Source organism: Babylonia areolata, chromosome 23 (assembly GCF_041734735.1).
Source record: "Babylonia areolata isolate BAREFJ2019XMU chromosome 23, ASM4173473v1, whole genome shotgun sequence".
Taxonomy (NCBI): Eukaryota; Metazoa; Mollusca; class Gastropoda; order Neogastropoda; family Buccinidae; genus Babylonia; species Babylonia areolata.
The window spans coordinates 39,487,853-39,494,612 of NC_134898.1; positions in this window are offsets into that span (position 1 = coordinate 39,487,853).

The window sequence follows — 6,760 nt, forward strand, 5'->3', positions numbered from 1 at the left end:
CAGTTTGAGCAATATGCGGTGTTTAGACAGCTTATATTTCACAGTTTGAGCAATATGCGGTGTTTAGACAGCTTATTTTTCACAGTTTGGGCAACATGTAGTGTTTAGACAGCTCATATTTCACAGTTTGAGCAATATGCGGTGTTTAGACAGCTTATTTTTCACAGTTTGAGCAATATGCGGTGTTTAGACAGCTCATATTTTCACAGTTTGAGCAATATATGGTGTTTGGACAGCTCATTTTTCACAGTTTGAGCAGTACGCGGTGTTTGGACAGCTCATTTTTTTCAGACCCGAGCCGTTTCGGTGTTTAGTCAACCTGTGTTTTGTGTACCCCCCGACAGAGGACGCCAGAAGCACGCCACCAGATGGCGCCACCAGGACGGAACAGGAAGTGGAGACGGAGTGGAGTGGTGGCCGAGTGGTAACTTGGGAGCGAGAGAACCTGAGCGCACCGGTTCCATCCCCACAACTCGTCAGTATCCCCCCCCCCCCTCCCCGCCCCCTTCTCTCCATCAGTCCTTGAGTGGTGGTCTGTACGCTGGTCATTCGGATGAGACGATAATCTGAGGTTCCCTGTGCTAGCACGGACGTAGCGCACGTGAAATAACCAACAGCAACAAAAGGACTGTTCCTGGCTAAATCCCATTAAAAAAAAAAAAAAAAAAAAAAAAAAAAAAGAATTGCTCTTTGACAAGAAAACAACTACAATGGCTGACAGAAGATAAAGGGTAACGCCCTCAGTGTAGCTACGCGCACTCCGTCTAGGGAGCGTTGCGAGGTGGGGGTAGAAAGAGAATCGTGGTACCTTTGTATCGAGGGTGTCGCAGTGGCATGCTAAATGCTAACAACTGACTTCTTTTCCCCATGTAAACCACCATCAATGAAAAAAAAAAAAAAGGAGAAAAGAAGGAGGGGGGGGGGGGGGGGGGGGGGGGGGGGACGGAGAGAAAGGAAGGAGGAGAAAGCGAAAAACAAAGGAGTTAATTAACATTCTTCATTCTTAGTGTAGTGGTCATGGATCAGAGTAGCAGTCTTCTTCTTCATTCGTGGGCTGCAACTCCCACGTTCACTCGTTTATTCGCGAATGGGCTTTACGTGTATGACCGTTTTTAACCCGCCATGTAGGCAGCCATACTCCGCTTTCGGGGGTGTGCATGCTGGATATGCAGTAAATGACGGGCTGGAGTTGTGCCGGTCGGGGTTTATCCCAGGGGATCGCTTTGCTAGCAGGAGTGGTCTGGCCTAGATGCTGAGAAAGTAAAGGTCCTTTTCTATTTCTTTTATTTAGAGTTAGCGCTTTTCCCAGCAGATCCCCCAAACAGCGACAGACTAATCAACATTTGATTGTGGTCTCCCTATAGAAGGAAGAAAGGAAGGAAGGAAGGCTGTGGACTGCCGACGCTGGAACTGCGACGGACGAACCCGGGTGTGGCCGTGTATGGGGGGAATCTAAATGAGCGGCGTGGGAGTAATGCCACTGAAACGGTGCAGATGATGGGACAGCAAAAAAAAAAAAAAAAAAAAAAAAAAAGGAAGGAAGGAAGGAAGGAAGGAAGGAAGGAATTGTGCATGCTGACTGGTGACAGAAGAGTCTGACTGCCGAGGCACAGGACGGTAACAGCCGGCGAAGACGTGGGTCTGACCATCTGACCAATTGACAGTATCATTGTATTACTGTATTACTTTTTTTTTTTTTTTTTTTTTTTTGGTCACAGCAGATTTCTCTGTGTGAAATTCGGGCTGTTCTCCCCCAGGGAGAGCGCGTCGCTACATTGAGAGCGCTACCCATTCTTTTTTATTTTTTTTTTATTTTTTTTTCTCTTCTGCCAGCACTTTTCTTTGTTATCCTATCGAAGTGGATTCTTCTAGAGAATTTTGCCAGGGACAAACCTTTTGTTGCCGTGGGTTCTTTTACGTGCGCTAAATGCATGATGCACACGTGACCTCGGTTTATCGTCTCATCCGAATGACTAACGTCCAGACCACCACTCAAGGTCTAGTGGAAGGGGAGAAAATGGGATTCAAACCAGTGCACTCAGATTCTCTCGCTTCCTGGGCGGACGCGTCACTTCTCGGCCAACTCTCCTCAGTGTTTCTTACAGTCCAGCCGACTGCACAGGGCCATATCGGGACTGACCAGCGAAAGCCCACCGCGTTGCGCACAAAACTGTCACATCTCAAGAATGAAAAAAAAAGCCGACAAAAAAAACACAAAAAACAACAACGACAAAAACCATTTCTTTAATATCTCATCTATTAACTTCATATGGGAGATAAAACTAGGCTGTGCCGAGGATATCAACCCTTCAGCTTGATTAATCATACATTAGATTACAATATGGAAATTAATCGTAAAGAAAAGGATAAAGGGTACCAAAAACAATATTTAACAAAATACGTAAAAATGCCATATCGGCAAATAACAATGCTTAGGTGGTATGTAATTCGAAGATCGCAACATAACTAAGCTAATAAAAGACGCTGTAAACGTGAATCATATGCCTTTTGACTTTAAAAAAAAAAAAATTCAGTGTAGGCAATTTCCAAACTTTTTTTTTTTTTTTTTTTTTTTTTTTTTGGTCACGTCCCTTCTGGAACAATTGTTTTGTTGTTGTTTTTGTTATTGTTGTTTTCGTTTTCTTCTTCTTCTTCTTCTTCTTCTTCTTATCAACATTGAGCAATCGTCTACCGTAAATCTTTGGGAAGTTTTTTTTTTTTTTTTTTTCTCGCCAAGACAGCCTCCTTTGAGTGAGCAATGCAATCCTAGAAACACGGTTTCTTCTCTCCTCGACAACCACATCTTTTAACACATATCAGTCTTACTTAAAGAGAGGGCAAAGGGACCAATGAGAGCTGCAATTATTCCCCACTGTGAGCTCTGCAAGACAGGAATTCCTCCCCTCAGAGAGGTAAATATGTCTGGCACCAACATGTGACAGCCGTTTCGCACCGCGAAGAGATCATCAGTCTTGCCATTAGCTTTCAGATGCCAGTTGAAGCCACACTTTCCCGTGTTCTTCTTGTTCATGCTCATGTTCTTGATTTTTTCTTTCTTTCTTTCTTTCTTTCTTTCTTCTCCTCCTTCTACAACCTATTCTTCTACTTCTTCTTCCACCACCTTTATTCTTCTTGCTGTTGTTATTGTTGTTGATGTTGTTCTTGTTCTTGTTCTTGTTCTTCTTCTACTTCTCCTCCTCCTTCTCCTTCTCCATCTCCTTCTTCTCCCCCTCCTTCCCCTCCTCCACCTCTTCCTCCTTCCCCTCCTCCTCCTCCTCCTCCTCCTCCTCCTCCTTCTTCTTCTTCTTCTTCTTCTTCTTCTTCTTCTTCTTCGTCTTCTTCGTCTTTCTTGTCTCCTTCTGCCTTGGTGGGCTGCAACTTCGATGTTCTCTCATACATAGCAGTTGGCTTTTCTGTGTGTGACCATGTTTTACCCTAACCACACGTTGTTAGCCATAATTCGTTAGAGGAGGGGAGGGGTGGGTGGTGATCGCATATCAACAGTCATCACCAAACCATAATTCGGTAGGAGGTCCAGAAAACGGCTGTACGTAGAGCGGGGGTGGGGTGGGGGGTTTGGGGGAGTTGGGGCGGGAGGTGGCAAACAATTTCGAATAAAGTAAGAAAGCGATCACGGCTAATGTATTCTTTACACGAAAAATGGATACCACTGAATGTGAAGACTTTAGCACTTACTTTTCTGATAAAGTGTTTTGTTGTATGTGCTTATTGCAGTATTTTCCCCAGATATTTGTTTTTTTTTCTCTCCCTTTTCCGTGTATGTGTACTGTATATGTTTCATGTTCAAGTGCATGTGGAAGAAATACTGAAAAACAACAACAAACAACAGCAACAACAACAAAACCAACAAACATCCCCCCTCCCCCCAAACGACAAAACATCCCCAAACAAAAAGAAAACAAACAAACAAACATAAAAAAAAACCACTACCACTTAATTATCAAAACGATCTTTTGGACAAAAAAAAAAAGAAAAAAGAAAAAAAAAAAAAAAGTGGAAACGGACATGGATCATGTGAGTCATTTAGAGACAAAAACAACAACAACAAAACTATCCCAGAAATGAAATAGCTTGACATGGCAACACTAACCTATAGCACTCACATGCTGGGCGGTGTGTGTGTGTGTGTGTGTGTGCGCGCGCGCGCGCGCATGTACACACATACACGCACGCACGCACATGCGCGCACTCACACACACACACACACACACACACACACACACACACAGAGGGGAACTATGTGGCTTAAACCTGGAGTGGAAAATGCTGTAACGTTAACACTAAACAAGCACAGAGTTAACAGCGAAACAGGAAACGGAGCGACATTAATTGGCTTGTTAGCTTTCACGCAAGCAGCGGGCAAGGACGCGTAATTGTGCAATCAATTCTTCAACTGTGTGTGTAATCAAGTCTTTAACTGTGTGTAATCAAGACTTCAACTGTGTAACCAAATCGGAGCTCTGGACAAGGGGAGCTTAGTCCCTGTTTTGGGATCGTCCAGATTAAATCCTGCTGTTGTTTGGGGAACCCGCTTTTCTGGGAAGGGGAAGAGAGAGGGGGTTGATAGGGAGAGAAACAGAGACAGACAGACAGACAGACAGACAGACAGACATCGAAACAGAGAGAGAGGTGAAGTCAGAAGGATATATATATATATATATATATATATATATATATATAGAGAGAGAGAGAGAGAGAGAGAGAGAGACAGAGACAGAGAGACAGAGACAGAGACAGAGGGACAGAGAAAAGTAGAAAGACATACTGACAGACTGATGGCTAAAGACACAGGGACCTCCAGAGGAAAAAAAACCACGAAGATCAGTTTCAGTTTCAGTTTCATTAGCTCAAGGAGGCGTCACTGCGTTCGGACAAATCCATATACGCTACACCACATCTGCCAAGCAGATGCCTGACCAGCGGCGTAGCCCAACGCGCTTAGAAACACGAAGAGAAGCAGGCAAAAAGATAGTCAAGAAAAGGACAAGACAACATAAGACCAGACAAAAACAAGGACAAAACGAGACAAAGACAAAAACAAGACAAGACTGATGGTTACACAGAGACGGAGACAAAGCAAGACAAAACGAGACAAAGGCAAGATAAGACAATACAAGGCGAAGGCAAGGCTAGATAAGACAAGGCAAGACAAGACAAGACAGAGACAGAGACAAGACAAGACAAAACAAAGACGAAACAAGAGAAATACAAAACAAGACAAGATAAGACAGAGACAAGACAAGAGAAAGACAAGTCAAAGACAAGACAAGACAAAGGCAAAACAAGACAAGACAATACAAGCCAGAGACAAGACAAGACAAGACAAGACAAGACAAAGACAAGACAAGACAGAGACAATACAACAACAAAAAACAAAGAGAAAGTCAAGACAAGACAAGACAGAGACAGAGACAAGACAAGACAGAGACAAAGACGACAAAACAAATACAAGACAAGGCAAGACAAAGAAAAGAAAGACAAGACATACAGAGACAAGATAAGACAAAGACAAGACAAGACAAAGACAAAACAAGACGAGACAAGACAAGACAAGACAAGACAGAAACAGAGACATAGACACGACAAGACAAGACAAGACAAGACAAGACAAGACAGAGACGAGACAAGACAAGACAGAGACAGAGACAAGACAAGACAAGACAAGACAGAGACAGAGACAAGACGAGAAAGACAAAGACAACAAAGACAAAACAAGACGAGAAAGACAAAGACAAGACAAAGATAAGACAAGAAAAGACGAGAAAGACAAATACATTACAAAGACAAGATAAGACAAGAGAAGACAAGACGAGAAAGACAAAGACGAGACAAGACGAGAAAAACAAAGACAAGACAAAGACAAGACAAGACAAGACAAAGATAAAGACAAGACAAAGACAAAACAAGACAAGACAAAGACAAAGATAAGACACACCTCACCTCACCTATGCCTGTTGCCCCGCCGTGGACACAGGCAGCCAACAGTCGCTCTCCAGCCATCCCGTTCCTGTGGCAGTCGCTCCAGCTGTCTCCAGAAAAGACATGTCAGTTTTCAGGGGGGGAATGTATGCCCACTGTTTCTCGCAGTCCCACGATTTCTCTCACTCTATGTTAGAAAGCGTGGGAAGTCCCCCTTATTTCAATCAAAACTATTTCCTTTGTCATCGGAGATGGGTCCTTTGTCTTTTCTCAATGCAAATGTAAGATAAAAATGAGAGGGGAAAAAAAAAAAAAAAAAAAAAAAAGAAACGAGAAATTTCCTGACCAACACTGCAAGTGTCTGTATCTCTCGGGCCTGTTTAAAGCCGAGATGTTATGAAAGGAAGCGAGGAGGGCAGCTTTACCACATTGTCCCAAACCAAAATGGACCTCCGTCGCAACATTGTCATCATCACCATTCTCCTCCATCATCAATCAATCAATCAACAACAACAACAACAACAACAACAAAAAAAAGTCCCGAAGTCTGTGGCTTGGCATGCCATGCTCTCATGGTGACCTCAGTTTCGATCCCCCTCCACTTGCATGTTTAAGATGAGTCCTGTTAATATCGTCAGTGTCGGCAGATTCGCGGGGCACTGTCATTGGAGGGACGTGGTGGCGGTTTCTACTGTAGGAGGGGCGCTCACTCAGTCTGGTTTAGCTCTGTGACTAAGCTATTGTTGTCGTTAGCAGGGGACTTAGTAGTGGGTGGTGTCCGAAATACGCTCAAACAGAACAGGCACTACTGAACACCACA